This window comes from Euprymna scolopes, chromosome 8, assembly GCF_053919585.1.
Source record: "Euprymna scolopes isolate OS-2025 chromosome 8, ASM5391958v1, whole genome shotgun sequence".
Classification (NCBI taxonomy): domain Eukaryota; kingdom Metazoa; phylum Mollusca; class Cephalopoda; order Sepiida; family Sepiolidae; genus Euprymna; species Euprymna scolopes.
This window is the reverse complement of record NC_136489.1, coordinates 44052329-44069560: the sequence shown is the minus strand read 5'-3', so window position 1 is coordinate 44069560 and position 17232 is coordinate 44052329. Positions and strand designations below refer to the sequence as shown.

General features: G+C 34.6%; 1 non-coding gene across 1 annotated transcript; it reads right to left on the bottom strand.

Moving 5' to 3' along the window:
* Positions 1-6631: 6631 nt before the first annotated feature.
* Positions 6632-6767, bottom strand: LOC145284343 (U4 spliceosomal RNA). The gene has a single exon (XR_013868813.1). It is a non-coding gene; the product is annotated as a U4 spliceosomal RNA (small nuclear RNA).
* Positions 6768-17232: the final 10465 nt, after the last annotated feature.

Sequence of the window (17232 nt, the reverse complement as noted above, 5' to 3'; positions counted from 1 at the left end):
AATGACACCTTATCAATTCTCCAATACTATTGCTACACTATCCCATTGATTACTGTACACACAATACCCCTTATCCCCGAGTGGCCATTGGGCCTTGATAAGTGGTGAACTCCATGTAAAAAAAAAGTTCATAATTAATCTTCGTGGTTGGCGTCCAACTTATAAGATATACCTATTTTTATCACACTGATTCACTTGGATTTCCTTGCTTGGACTCTTGGAATTTTGACGAAGATTTAGAGAATATCACCTTTAACTAACTAACCCCCAACTTTGTGGCATGATTCCTATTTGTGGCTAATCTAGCTTTTCTCTCATCAGAGCTTCCAAGATCCAGCAAAGATATCCCACATTCATGCATCTCTAAAAAAAAAAATATAGTTATATCTTCTTACGTACCCACGGTATATTTTACTTTTCTTTCACCTCATTAAGCTATATATGATTTGCCTATGGTACTGCCTCTCACATAGGTCCCTAGTACCCTTAAGGATTCTCATATCCTCTCCACGCCTGTCTCTAATTAATTAAGCCAAGTCTTACCTCCTGCTTAGAATCGTCACGTGCGACCAGCTTTTTTTTTCAAGCACTTAATTACCACAGGGTCCATCTTATTCTCCTATGGGGCATCTTTAATGCTTACTCTTCTTATGAAAAATATTTATGGACTTTTAAAAAATACGAAAAACAATTTATTAAAAAAGAAAATCTATCTTTTAGCTTATCACATCTGTAAAAACTTCTCAAAAAGACCCGTTTATGCAATTACTATTTTGGTCCCCACTCTAAAATTCTAATTTATTTTAAGTGAACCATATCCAGTCTCATCTTATTTTTTCCTAAACCATTTCAATTCTAATATATATACCTAATAATGACTATGCACCTGGAGAAAAATCCCACTAAAAAAACGACACAAAAAAAGTTCTACAACCATTTGGAAAATTAGAATAAATATCAACTTAACCTTTAACTATTTCAAAATTTAAGAACTAGTTGACCCTCATTCAACCCAGTAATGTGTCTTTTTGTTTCTTACGCTGCTTAAATCTTATTTCTTTCTCTTATTCCCAATTTTATTATTATTATTACTATCATTATTACTTAATTAACAACATGTTCTTAGTAAAATTTTTTCATTATTTCAATAAACCCCACAAAGAAAAGATCCACTCCTCCCCCATTCTGTGAAAAAAAAAAATACATGCCAAGAACAAGAAAATCCCGCACAATACCGATTCGAGAAAAAAATAAAAAATAAAAAAATTCTTATAAACATTCACAAAGTCTCATCTCACCAATAATAAAACTCCAAATAACAAAACACAGTTTCGTGGAAACCCAATTTTGTCCACATCACCTTTACCACGTCACAGAATATCAAAAGTAAAAAAAAATATTTAAAAAAAAATCACAGTCGTTTACAAAAAATCCGTAGACATTTACAATTAAAATATATAGTGGGTAAAAAAAAACAAACAAAAAAACGACGACTCACTTATAAACTTCCAGACAATCCTTCATAAACTTCCAGACAATCCTTCACAAAGCAAAAGTTCAACTCGATGGAAACTAAAATTGTCCACGTCATCCAACACTAGGTTGTTTTTTTAAGAAAAACAAAAGAAAAAAAATCACATTTTACTTATCCGAGTGATTATTATTATGGCCTCTTCTGCCATTTCCTAAAATAAACATACATTTTAACATTTCATAAAACAGTTTACATCGATTTACATCCAATGTCCACACCAGAAAAAATATCCCTAAGAAAAAAACCGTACAAAAAAAAATTCACCTTAGCAGAAACTGTTCCTTGTTTCTTCAAAAAAATAAAGTACACATTGTTTTTCCTAAAAGCACGCGAAGCGTTTACAATTTAAAAATTGCAACATTTTAACAGTATTTGTGTCTTCTAACGCATAACAAATATTTATGATTGACGTGTTTCTTTGGTAACATTTCACATTTCACCCACACTGTGTAACTAAAGTTTATATTTCTTCTTTTTTTCTTCTTTTTTCTTTTTCTTTCTGTTTTATATGTTGGCTGTATATTCAAAATCACCAATTTATTATCAGTATGTCGATTGATATGTCTTTTTTTTTTCAATCTCTTCTGTTTGTTTTTCTACACCGTAACTTAACTTTTTTTTCTTTCTGTGTTTTCATTTTTCATATTCAACACCAACAATTCGTTATCTGTATGTCGATCGAGCTATCTGTTTTTTTCTTTTATTCTTAATTTAGCATATACTCTATCTATACATAATTTTAATGTGTCCATTTTCTTTTCTTTTTTTTCGTTGTGTCTATATTTTGTCTATTTTCATCGTGTTTTTTTTGTTTAAATGGACGCTAAGTTTTTTTTTTTAATTTTCTTTATCTTTTCAACTTTTATGTCTAGTGTACAATATATTTTTTTCTTTTCGTTGTGTCTGCATGATATTTTTTATGGTAACCTACAGGATCGATTTTTTTTTCACACTCTTGTATGAGTGCCCTGGTTCACGTACGCTAAATTGTATATATGTTATATACTGGGTGGTATTATGATGACGTATACTCTGTATTGTTGTTGTTGTTCGTCTTATCAGAGTTAATGTCGTTGTGTGTGTGACATGCATTTTCAACATACCTTCTGCGTCTTGTTGGTCCATCTGGAACATCTCGTCTGGGAGGGAGACTGGTGCCTGTTTTTGGGGACGAAGATTCATTTCATTTCACTCCAAGACAAGAAATTGGTTCTATAGTTTTTATTCACCTTCCAGATCGATCGCAAAAGAATGGAAAGTGACTTTCGCCTGTGTGGTTTCTTCTTCTAGGTCTTATTTCTACCACGTCAGCGTTCCCCCCCCCCCAGCGAAGAGGAGGAGACAATGGCGAAGCCATCCGCTCTCTTCCAGGTCTCAACCAAATCTCCCCGATTCAGCTAACCTGATCACATGACTCACACACAATCCGATCAGCTGATCTTGACTTCCGGTCAACGTGTCTACACTATAACTCACACTTCTCCCCCTCTCTCCCTTGATCCATTCTATAACATTGGTGGAAATTGTGTATAATTTCATTATTTAAGGCGACGGTTCAAGAAGAACTTATTTACATTGGACTTGAAGACGTCCATGTTTGCCTGCATTTAGATTTAAGCACATATACTGAATTAATACGCTGCATCCTTCTATCCTGCCTTACATCTCTTATTCTCTCTCTCTCTCTCTCTCTCTATATATATATATATATATATATGGGCACTAATTTTGTTGATATTAACTGTACTTTTTTTTTTAATTCAATCTTCAACCCAAACAAGGCAAGTGCCACTTTGAAGTAGGGGGCTACTATCAGGGACAATTAGCGGGGGCGTTATGAAGGGAGATGAATAGAAAGATGTTTGTTCACATTACACTTGAACTTCTGCATATCAGTACAGTTGGGAAAGCAGTATTCCGGAAGGGAGTTCCAAAGACCTGCAGTTCTGGGGAAGAAACTATTGGAGTAAAAGTCTTTCTTACACCTAGGGATCTCTACTGTAAAGGGGTGGGACTTGGTTGCTTGTCGGGTTTGTCGGGGGTAGTCACGTCGAGGAGGTACAAGTGCTTGCAGTTCGTCAGAGCAACCACCATTACAGTATTTGTAGAACAGGCAGAGGGATGCAACATTTCATCGATGGGACGGAGGCTGAAGCTTAGATAACAGTTCAGGACCTATCAGGTTGGTGACTCTCTTTTGAACCCTGTCCAGGAGTGAGAGACAAGCAACAGATGCACCAGCCCAAATGTGACAGCAATACTCCATACATGAGCGAATGGTGGCCTTATAGAGGTACAGGATACTTTCAGGGATAAGTAATTTTCTAGCACGGTAGATGTATTATTATATAACAATAGAAAGCGGCTTTATATATACAAAAATACTAAGATTTTCTGGCGGGAAGTAACCGCGTCGATACACAAATACTGGAAGGAAGTTAACATTTTTAGAAATCAAAAGAAAAAGGTGCATTCCTTTCAGGAACGTCATACAGTATCAACAAATCTACCTCGCTCCACACGTACAAATCAATATTTCTACATAAGTATGATGCTGTTTTTTCGAAGTTATGTAACAATGCAAACGGTTGAGTGATGTAATAATTACAAATGTTTAAACATCAATTGTTATTTATAAATTTGATATTACAGAACACTACGATTGATGTTTATAATTAAGTAAAACAAAATAAATTTGGCAGGGGCACATAACTTTAAATAGAAATGTGTTCTTCCGTTTTCCTGCTTTCCGGCTGACTACAATATGGTTGTGTTCAAGTCTAACGTAAATAAGTTCTTGATGAGCCGTTCCATATAAGTTATCAAATTTACCAAATTTTCATTACTAATGATTACTATATTGTCCAATTTCTACTGTACACTCTTTAACCCTTATCCTTGAGTGGCCTCTTGGCCTTGATAATGTGGTGATGCCTATGTAAAAAAAAAAGAAAAAAAAAGTTATTTTATAATAATTATGCAGTTGTGGGAATCCAATTTTTCACAAATGTTTTTGTCAAGTTTTTAGCACATATTTTATTAGATTCGACAGTCTAGTTACTTTAGCAACTGTATTTTGGTTTTAATGAATAGTTCGTATTATATCATAACTTCAATACATCATCAGCAAACAAAAGGCCAGCCGAAGTCAGCAGTAAATGGTGATAGGTTCCTGATATTAAATGTTATTTGCTTTGGCTAAAAATAAGTAATGGAATACATTTTAATGTAAATCAGGAAAAATCCCGTATAATTTTTTATTTTAAATAATTTCTTTAACAAAATAAACATGTATATGAAATTAGTCAGCGTATAACAATTCTACCAGCATTTTAGAGATTTTGATTAAATTGCTCACGTTTCAACATTTCTCTTCAGTTTTTTTCATTGAACTAGGATATCTTAGCTAGTGTACTTTTAAGCAATACAATTCTATTATCTATTTTTATTCTCAACTGGTGACCCCTCTTCCCTAAAAACATACAAAATTTATCTCCCTTAACAAAAATAGTCCCGGTTAAACACACTGAAATTGCTGCACTGTTAGAAACTATCAGCATGGCAATCGATGATCATTTACTCATAGTTTTACGCAAAATTGATGTCATTACTTTAATTCTAAATAATATAGATTTTTACAGGCTAGCGTTTTTAGATGTTTACATATGAAAATTTTATGCAGGTAAGAATTTCCTCTTTTTATCAAATTATTTTTGTGCACCAATTAAGTAATATTTTAATAGTTAATTTAAAATCATACCGTCCAGTCCGTAAATTATTAATCAGATAAAGTTGCTATGAACTGAAAAAAGAAATGAAATAAACAATTAAGACCATGCATTTTCAATGTTTTTTAATTTTATAGTCTTTGTTGTTTTTGCAAATTCCTATTTAAGTCATGTACATTATTATCAAAATGCTAGACAATTTTTTATCATACTATCAAGCTTATATGTATATTAAAATTGGTCTGTTTTTAGGTAGTATTTTTCATCTCTTCGGAGGTGTACAGCAAATATATATTTTCTTAGATTCAAATATTTTCTTAAATTCGATAGTCATGTTAATTTAGCAGCTGTATTATTTTATTAACTAGCAGTTCAACTCAGCTGTGTTCGGGCCCTATGTATGGTTCATAACTTTGTGGATATGTATTAAAAAGTTTGACTCATGTCCAGGTAACCTACATCAAAATTTTAAGTGTTTAGATCCAAACTTGGCAGAGAAGTTTGGTAGAGTCTGCAAAGGTCAACTCTTCAAACTTTGACCTCTTGGCTGCTAAATTTTCGCCTAAAAACTTATTAAAAAGCTTGTTGCATGTTTAAATACCCTTTATGTAAAATTTCAAATGCTTAGACCCAAAAGTGGCTGAATAGCTTGCTAGTCACCGCAAAGGTCTAATCTTTTGTATTTTGACCCCTTGGCAGCCACATTTTCGGCCAAAAACCGATTAAAAAGCTTGCCCTATGTCTGAATACCCGTTATGTAAAATTTCAAATGTTTAGACCAAAAATTGACTAAGTAGTTTGCTAGAGAGCGCAAAGGTCAATTCTTTTTAATTTTGACCCTTTTTTTAACATTTATGCAACATTTTTAACAGGAAACGATTGACGTGGACATATCGAAACAGTTGTAGACAAACAGTTCTTTTTAACAGATGTAAATAACACAACACATACCTGAATTATTTACGAACATGTATTTTCATGATCTGTCTGGCATTTTCAGAGATTACACGTTCTTACATCTTGGCTGCCTGAAATGACGCCACCCCCTACGCCATGGAGAGACCCTTTTTTGAGTCGTCCATTTTCCCTGATGTCCAGCTAACAACTGCCTAGAATCTCCCCAAGTCTACATTTCGTCACATGTCATTATGACACCAAGGTCATTCTGTAATTTTTCCATTCACTGGTGATTCTCTTCCCTAAAAACATTCACAATTTATGTATCTTAACAAAAACTGTCCCGATTAAACGCACCGTTGTGTTTTGTAAATTCCTATGTTAGTCATGTACATTATTATCAAAATACTTTTTCATTTTATCAAGTTCAGTTGTATATTATATTTAGTCTGCTTTTAGATTGTATTTTTCACCTCTTCAGAGGTGTGCAGGAATTGCGGTTGGCATCCAGCAGGCGTAATCGTGAGATATTAGGAATAGGTTACAACTAGCAATAACCATGCGCCGGTAAATCTTGAATGGCTATGGTATCACCACTGTGCAAGCACAACTTAAGTGCCGACGTGAATACGCATACTTACATCCATTCATTCATATGTGGCATCCATCTTTCTGCTTTTACGTATTGATTAAATATTTTTATTATAAAACTTCATTTGGATCTAATACCCACACCTGCATGATTATTATAGAATATCCCTCCACATATTTTATATAATTTTTGCGCTATATATATTATTTATTTCAAGTTATTTAGTAAAAATAATGATTTTTCATGTACAGTTATCTGCCCTTGGCGACCTTCATCTTGTATAGTTTCTTTTTTCTTTTTTTTGATTTTTCGAGGGAAAAGTTAGACACAAAGTCAGTTTTGAATGTGCAAAAAATTCAATTCACCTATATGTGACCTTTTTTTTTTACTCACCTTCACCCCCAAACAAGGCATATAGCCACTTAGACGTAAGGGGTTACTAATTGGCACTTAGAGGTAAGGGGTTACTAATTGGCACCATGCCTAAGAAAGATTAAGATGTTGGTTTACGTTGCCTTTGAACTTCTGCATTAAATCTGCAGGGGCAGATAACTAAAAATAGAATATCATTTCTTTACAGTTTGTGAATCAGATAGCATGAAAGGAATTCCAAATTCTAGCCATTTGAGGAAAGAAGCTATTAGAGTAGAAAACCTTCTGACACTTAGTGACTTCAGTGAAGGGGTGTGATTTTGTTGCTAAGCGGAATGTCAGGGATATGTACATCGAGGGGGTACAAGTACAATGAGTTCATCAGAGCACATTCCATTAAAATACTTGTAAAACATGCACAGGGATACAACATTGTGGCGATGGGACAGGAGTTGGAGCCTAGTTGACACAGTGGGACCTATTAGAGTGGAGACCCTTTTTTGGACCCCATCCAAGGGGGGGAGACTAGCACAGATGTGGCACCAATACTCTATGCATAGACAAATGGTAGCCTTGCGGAAGTACAAAATACTCTCAGGTGTGAGCAGTTTTCTAGCACGATAGAGGGAACTCACCTTCCTTGCAGCAATCTTTGCAATGTCCTAAATATATTTATTCCAGTTCATATTTCCTGTGAATGTTAAGCCGAGGAGTTTGAAGGAAGAATTCTCAGATAGGGTGTTACTTGTCATGAATACCGGTGGTTGGAGAAGCTTTTTGTAATTTTTAAAGGAGAGAAGCTTAATTTTACTAGCATTAAATGTTACCATTTATTTGCATCCCCATTCCACTACGTCTAAGGATTTGTGTACATCCATTCTTCCTTCATGCATGTTATAGAGTATTGTATAATCAGTAAATATACCAATCTTGAACTGAATATTATCGGGGAGCTCATTGATGAATAATAATGGTCCAAGAATCGACCCCAGAAGCACTCCCACATTAATGTTATGCTGCTTGGATAAACGTCCATCAATGACAACCTGGATGGTCCAATTGTCTAAGAAGGATCTAATTGTATTCATCCAGTTATACCATATGATTTGATTTTCATGAGCAGTCCTTCATGCCAGATTTTTTCAAAGGCCTTGGTTATATTAAGGGCTAGAGCCTTGGCTTTGCTCGCCTTATCCAGTGCATGGTATATGCGTTCAGAGATGACCGTTAAAATATCTGCAGCAGAACTACATTTCCTAAATCCGTACTGTTGTCAGAAAGAACATTAGCTTTTTCAAGGTGGTAGACTAGTGCTTGATTGATTAGTATTTCAAAGATTTTACCAAAGAGGAGGAGGAGACTGATAGGGTGATAATTGAGAGGGTCTTTCCTTTCACCAAAATACTTGTACACTGATACTACAGAGGCCATTTTCTGACTATTAGGGAAACAGGATTCAGTAAGGCATTTGTTGTAGAGTTTGGAAAGTTCGTGGGCTGAGCATTTCTTAATTAGTATAGCAGGGGTGAAATCAGGCCCACATGCCTTGGAGGTGTCCAAGTTTTTTATGATATTGTGAACATGAGAAGGGGTGATTTACAGATCCTCAATTGTGGCTTCCGTCCGCATCGGAAAATTTTGGAGGAAGTTGTTTGTTGGCTCTAGGGTGGAGTTGAAGGCAAATTATCGAGCAAACAGTTCTGCCGTTTTGGTTTCTGTGCATGAATTAATATGTATTGCTATTGTTTTGTTATATATATGAGCAATAATTTTGTTGATATTAACTGTATTGAAAATAATTTGATAAAAGGTGTAAGTTATCCACAGCTCTTTCTTAAAATACTATGTTAATTAATTTTTAAGATATATAATTTAAGTAAAAACTAATACATCTTAACGAGCTAGATATACAGATATAAGCATAAAACTTCATAGAGGAAGAAGCAGCGTGTGGTTGCTTTCTTATATTCTCCTTTTGTGGTTCACATTACGGATGCTAAATTTTCTTTATTTAAATTCAATGATGGTTTTTATTTAAATATAATGCATATTTTCTAGAATATTCTTTTGAGAAAAAAAAATTTCATGTTTGTTTTCAAATGTTCCTTTCCGAGCTTTGTGTAGGAGGACCGATTTTATTTTTAACAATTACCGTCTCTTTCTAAATTTTTATCGTGTTTACAGAAAACCTAATATGCAACATAATCACATTGACACACCAGTTCTTGTTAGCTGGCCAATGATAAATTAGGTGACCATTTGGTAATGCCAAGTGTTCTATGGAGAAGGATGGGCGCCGGCAGTCTATTCTTACCCATGACACGCTGCATGAAATAATGCAGCACGCCTATGATGCTGGAAGGTTAAGGGCACATCCTTAGAAAAACTTATGTATGCAATTTTACTTAATTTACATCTTTGTTTATATCTCAAGTAAAGAACCTTTTGAAGATTCTTCGTCTAGATAAAAACAATAACCTAAACAATAACCTTCATCAAATAGAATAACAAGAAAATAGGAATTATAATTAAAATTCTTTTGTTTCGAAGTAGAAAACTGGAATTTATTTATATAAAATTCTCCATGTATGGCTCCAAGTTTCAATCGGGATTTTTTTGTGTGAAAAATTCAAAACATTTATTATTGACCAAATTGTTGCAGATGGTATGGTCTATTTTCTGCCACTCTTCATCAAGTTTGGCCTCTAATTCTTTTTTTGATGAACATTTGTGCATTCTCACTCTATTCCCTAAATGGGACCACACGGTTTCAATGAGATTTAGGTGTGGGGATTGAAGGGGCTACTTTATCACTGTAATCCCGTTTTTCTCAACCAACCCATTGAAACTTTTGATGTATAACATGGGGCATTGTCTTGTTGGAAGATTACATTACTTGGAATTTTATTATTAAATATTTTAGTCAAAGAGATTTGGTAAACCTGGTCCAGCATGTTAGTATAAATTGTGAACAACAGCTCTTCACATATCTAAGGCATTTGATAGGGTCTGACACAAAGGTCTACTTCATCAGATTTTAAGCTATGAAATAGCTAGAAATATCTGAAAGGTCTATCAGAGCAGTTGTCGTTGGGCGGTAATCCGAAACTCACGTTGGCGTGCTTAATGGATTCATCCTGGATCCAACGTTCTAATTTTCATAAACGACTTTCCAAATCCAATTGTTTATTCATCAACATCTATGTAAGTGATACTATTATTTAATGCAACATTTCAAAGGCCAACAAAAATCAGGATCTTTCTGACTCTTTCCTTCGACCTGGAACATGTAATACAATGCGGTAAATATTGCTAATGAGCTTTAATGCATCCAAAACAAAACATCTTTTCACCCACTTTGCTTCAGTTGAAATGACTAGCTCTCCTAGTGATTTTGATTAATGTTTATTATTTTCTCTTACCCTCCTCAAACGTATTATGTTGTTCCTGTTCGTTCTTGACACCAAGTCTTTCTCACTTTTTTTTTCTATGGCCCTCTTTCTTGAAATGCCACTGTTTTTTTGTTTTTTTTTTGTCTGCTGAGGACAATGCCATCTTTAGTCTTTGTTGGAGAGTGATAGTGTCATGATAAAATTATCGCTTTTTGGTGAGCCACATAACTGGTTTAGGAGTAGACTTTTTGTCAGATAGCCTAGGAACTCCTTTTTTCTATTAGTCTATTTAAGGGCTTATATATAAATATATTTCTGTAGAAATATATTTTCTTATTATATATCAATCCTTATATAAGAAGCTCAATGTAATTACAGAGCAATATAGAGAATAAATGACAAAAAGTTATATCCCAAAGTTCATGATGTTGACCATCTGACCAACTGAATTAAAGGAATAAATTATAAGATTGTCAACATCATGAATTTGGAATATAACTTTTTGTCATTTATTCTATATACATATTGCATTTTCAACTCAAAAAATGTCATTTGATGTAGGGGGCTACTATCTGGGACATAATTTTCAGGGATACTATTTGTGGAGTTGAGCAGTAAGATGTATTTACATTACATTCGAACTTCTGCATGTCAGTACTATCCAGGAAGCAGGGACCCAGAAGGGAATTCTAAAGTTTATCAGTTCAATGGAAGAAACTGCTAGAGGGAGAGGTAGTAGCAGATGCACCAGCCCAAATGTGGCAACAATACTCCATACATGGGCGAATAGTGGCCTTGTAGAGGTACAGGATACTCTCAGGCATAAGTAACTTTCTAGCATGGTAGAAACAGCTCACCTTCTTTGCAGCAGTCTCAATATATCTGTCCCAACTCATGTTCCTTGTAAACGAGGATTTTAAACGAAGTACTTTCAGGTAATGTATCATTAGCCATGGCTATTAGTGGTTGAGCAGGTTTCTTGTAATTATTAAAGAATAGAAACCAAGTCTTGGTAGCATTGAATGTAACCATCTATTTTTGTCCCCATTCTACTAAAAACTGGAGGTCTTCCTCTAGGGTTTCTGCCATTGTCTTAGATAAATGATCATTTGTTTTCCCCTCATATTTGTTATAGAGCATCGTATCATCAGCAAATATACCCATCTCAGAGACTATTTTATCAGGGAGGTCATTTATGAATATCAGGAATGATAAAAGTCCAAGGATCGACCCCTAAGGTATACCCGCATGAATGACCATTGAGGACAACCTGGATTCTTCTCTTATTTAAGAAGGATTTTATTATGTTAAGTACTCGTCCAGTAATACCATAGAATCTGATTTTTATGAGAAGGCCATCGTGCCATACACGTTCACAGGCCTTACATATATCTAGGGCTACTGCCCTAGCCTCCCCTACTTTATCCAATGCATGGTATATACGTTCAGAGATTTTTAGTTAGCCTGTTTGGAATCCAGGGAATTGAATGCTGATAATGGTGTTTCTTTCAGGCTTTTCTTTTGTCTTGAAGTGAGTCTACATTTATCTCCTTTTTATTTATTTTACCATGTTTTTTACAGTTCCATACAACAAGCCCCTTACTATTTCTTATAATATCAGAAGTCTCGGGTCAAACTTTCCTGATGTTCAATCCTTTCTTTTACACAAATACCCTCACATTCTTGCTCTTTGTGTGACAAATTTAAATTCTTCTATTGATACATGTGGATGGTTATTCGCCCCTTTTCCATTTAGACTCTTCCATTTCGTATTTGTATGGTCTTGCTATGCTTCTTCGCAAGGATCTTACGATTGTACATGTCCCCAGTCTTGAATCTCATGAATGTCTTTTTATCTGTTTGAAGTTGTTTTTGCTGCATTTCATTTCCTATTTGTTCTTTTTATACCGTTCCTCTTATGACAGTGACTGCTCTGTTGTTGATGCTATATCTGACAGTATTGATGATACATTACAACTTCATCGATTGGGTTCTGTTGGTGATGCTTGAGAATGATTTTTCTGTCAAATCTTTAATTAATCGTCTTTTCGTATGTGATGTGCCGTAGGGTACTTTTTTTATATGTCTCCGAATGCTACTAAGGAGGTTACTAATTGGCTTCTTGTTGGAATTAACAACTTGATTCCTTATTATCATTTTCAAACCAAACCTCATTCTCCTGCATGGTTTTCATCTGTTTATACTGTTGCGGGCCAGGATATAAATATCCTAACTCGCTACAAAAGAAAATGAAACGAATGGAAAGAAGAAAACAAAAACTCAATTGCTAGATAAAATAAACATGTCTAATTTTCTGTTGAAAAATGAATGTTTTAGATGTAACACGTGTTCATGTCCGCGTGGGTGTCACCATCGTTTGTTGCAGGACTGGTGGTATAGAAAGAAAAGGAAATGCATGTTCATTTCACGTTCGGGTCACCAAGAAAAGGAAATGGAGCAGAGAAACGAGAAATGGCAGTCCGGCATGTAGAAAGAGAGAGAGGGTTGACATCAGTTAAGCTGCGCGCCATGTTAGCAGTCAGCTACGCAGAGGTGTTCTCAGGCACGAGTTGTAGACGCGAGTTGTCTGGTTGATGGACCAAAACAAAAGGGGAAAAAAGAGTGAGAAAGTCAATCCAGTTCATGGAGAGAGAAAGCGTATAAAGTGTACGTGCTGTCTGTTAGCTTTTGCTCCACATAGTAGCAGGTGGCGTGAGGCGTGCGGGCGCCGCAAGGGAGGCGGCTTGTCCGCCGACCACTCGGCTCGGAAGGCGAGTTGGAAAAGGGCAGGAAACAGCTTGTCTCTTGCTTTTATAGTTGTTTCCGGTGGTCTTTTGTGCATGTGTGGATTTTCTTTAAAAGGAGAAGTGACGTTGCCCTATGTGTGTGCATATGTGTGCCTACATGTGTGTACGTTAACGTGTGTGTGTATGCACGTGAATGTGGGTGTATGTACGTGAACGTGAATATATCTACATGTGTGTACGTGCACGCATATGTTTGTGTGCGCATATGTATATGACAAGAAATATGACTTGAGATGTGAACGCGGGTTTTTGTGTGAGACTAGAAAAGGCTAAAGCAATACTTCTGCTATTGCCCCTTGTAATCATTACTTCAATCAGTATGGTCGAGATGGTTCTGAGGCCTCTAAACAATCTTACAAAAAAGTTAGTAATTGTTGCGAAAGTGTAATTTTTGAGGTTAAGTCTTAGTACTTTCAAAGGATTTGTAACTATCTCATCTAAAAAGGTCAGCTCCGTGATTTTTAGAGAATCTATAATAATTTTATTAATAGTGGCAAGTCTGCTATTCTTCATCTTCTAAGGATTAGGCTGATGTTTATGCTCGCCTTTTATTGGTGATTCTGGTGCTGTTCTTCCGGATTTTCCTTTGAAAACTGATCAGACTCTTGATTCTGTAATTATCACTCTAAAGATGGTTGCTAAAACACTTGTTGGTCTTGATTTGATTCCTGTTGTTCTCAAAAGTTGTGCACCTGAACTTTCTATCCTCTCGAAATTATACAATCTCTGTTTGTCTTGGTCTTGTTTCCCTTGTTAGTAGGAATGCTCTGTTGTCCCTATATTTAAAAATGCTAGTGATCGAGCTGATCCAACTAAATATCGTCCTATTAGTCCTCTGTTATTAGCAACATTCTTGGTCAACAGCAGGCTCATTCACTTTCAAGAAAGTGTGATTCTCTTAGTGATGTTCAGTATGGCTTTCGTAGTTCTTGTTCAATAGCTGATCTATTAACTAAACGAATCTGTTGGTTTATGGATAATTCAGGTGAGGGTAGGGTTTTTGAGCTTGATATTTTAAAGACGTTCAACAAAATGTGGTATTGCGGTCTTCAGCATAAACTTCAAAGTGATTAGTGGTAAAGTTCTTAACATTATTAGGTCTTTACTTTCTGGTCGAATTTTGCGAGTAACTCTTGATGGAGTATCTTCATTTTCTTTTCATATCAATCGTGAGGTGCCTAAGCACTCTATTCAAGGTTCAACACTGTTTCTTCTCTATATAAATGATCTTTCAGAGATTATTATTAAGAAAGTTAACATTTATGCTGATGACCCTCTATTCTGGTATTGCTTCTCGCCCATATTTCTAGGATCAGTTGAAATATGCAATTGATTTAAAAGTTGATTTGGCTTCTATTATGGATTGGGGGTCAGAAAGGGCTTGTTTTGTTTAATCCTGTTAAGACTCCACAATTTTCTTTTAATCACAGGCTCGTCCCTTTTCTTCATGAGATTCTTATGAATGACTTTGCTCTCGATGGGAAATCGACTCTAAAATTTCTTGGTCTTTCTGTCTCATCAAATCTTTCTTAGAATAAATATATTATCTCCATTGCTCTTTCTACTTCTCGTAAAACCGGTTCTCTCTATTGATGTAAAAACTTTTTCACACCCGGGGTTATTTTCTATCTCTACAAATCTACTATCAAACCATGTATAAAATACTGTTGTCATTTTTATGCTGGTGAATTTGTGTTCTATTTGAAGGTCCTTGATAAATTGCAGAAACATATCGATAATTTGATTGGTCCCACACTCTCTTCTTCACTGCAACCTCTCTCTCAAACGTGATGTTGTTAGTCTCAGTTTTTTCTAATAGCATGTGTTCCTCAGAATTGTCTTATCTCTTCCTTGCTTCCTTTGGGCCAGCTCGTTTGACTTGGTATTCTAAAGGTCTCCATCAATCTGATGTTTTAATACCTTATTGCAATACAGCTTCCTATTCCAGTAGTTTCTTCCCAAAAACTGCAAGGTTGTGGATCTTTCTTCCTGATCACTTTCCTTCTACTTACAACCTTGATGTTTTCAAGACTAAGGTCAATAGGCATCTCCTGTCTTTACAATAATCAGCTTTCGTACTTGTTATATCAAGTGGCTTCATGCCTAGTTTCAGGCGATTTCCATTAAAAAAAAAATCGATAACGCAATATAGTCGCTTGAATTACTGTATATATATATATATATATATAGTAAAAAACAAAGACTCAACATCACCTATGTGTGTGTCTTATTTGCATCACTATTCTAGACATTTTATGATGAATTAATATGTGGTGTTATTCATTTTTTTTATTTAATTGTCGTTGTTTCGTTAAAAAATAGGCAATATTTTGTGAATATTCACAGTAATTAAAGTAATTTAATAAAGCTCATAAATTGAGAAAACTTTTCTTAAAATATAAAATTCATTTATTTTCAAAGTAGATAATTTAAACGAAACCTATTACTAGGTAGAAAAAGAAATACCGAGGAAGTATAATGTTTATAGTGGGAAAGGGGCCAGGTGATTGCTTTCTTTCATTCCTTTCTTTGGTTGGCATTACGAATGCTAAATTTTCTTTATTGTATTTAAATTATAACACGTTTTCTTTAATATCATTTTATTTCGAAGACAAATATTTCGCATTTGTTTTTAAATGTCCCTTTCCAGCATTTGTGTAGGAGGTTGATTGTGAACAAGTTATTTATTAAAATTTCTGTATTTTTCTTGGTTAAGTTATCTGCCCTTTGCGAACTTTATCTTATATGGTCATGCAATAATTTAGAATGATTTTCCCTCCTTTAACACAAGGTTCATGCCAGATTTATAACTTATATTTTTACGTTACTTCTTTTTAACATTAAGATTTGAACCGTTGAATCTGGCGCTGTGTGATTTAGAAAAGGCTGTTTTGGAAAATAATTCCTTATTCTTTTGGCCACATTTATTGTGGCGCCTTATAGTGAATTTTATGTAAATTTTGGTAGTTGTAGCATGGTTTGGAACTGAAAACTAAAATCATAACGCAAAGAGATTTTTCTTCGGGACAGAAATTCACAAAGATGAATTTAAAAGATGGGAGGGGACTGCCGCCAGATTCGTCGTTTGATAGGCTAGCTGGGTATTTGGATTTTAATTTTTCATGATTAATAATTTCGTTTATTTCTGTTGAGTAGCAAAAGTGACCCATTAAATTAATATCGATTTAAAACACATTTTTGACCGTTCTTGAAAGAGATGTTGTTTTTATAACGAACTATAGCCTCATGATATTTATAAAAATATTTTTACTTAATTACTGGTTTGTTTGTTTTTTTCATCGTTACGTGTGTGCTCGGGGACTTTGTTTGGAGACTCGATAATCACTTAAAAATAGAAAATTAAACTAATATAAAGGGAGATATAGTTTTAAAATCCTCCATCCAAAATATAAATTTTTATATTCTTAAAACATAATTCAGGGAGGAGGAGCCTTTCATAAAAACTATATATATAAAAACTCAAAAACAACAACAAAAATGTAAAATTAAAAAGACCGTTGAAACGTCTACTCTGCATTCTTTTTTTTGTGTTATTATTTGTTTTTAAGGGCGAGATAGTTTTTAAAAGAGTCTGTTTAAAAAATTATATCTCCCTCAACATTTTGTTTCATTTTCTATTTTTGAGCGATTATCAAAACTCCCACGATGTGATTCTAATATCGGACATTTTTTCTTGTTTTCGTGTAAATGTTCGTTCTATTATAGAGAATTACGTGAATGAGTTTTTTTACTAATAAATTCACTTTCACATGACTAATCGGTTATAAATGAGAGGGTAGACAAGTCAATTCAAACTATGGACATGGAAATTAAACTTAAAATAAAATATATCATGTCCCAATTTTCCTATCAAAAACGGACGAATCTTCCAGTGACCAATCTTTCTAAA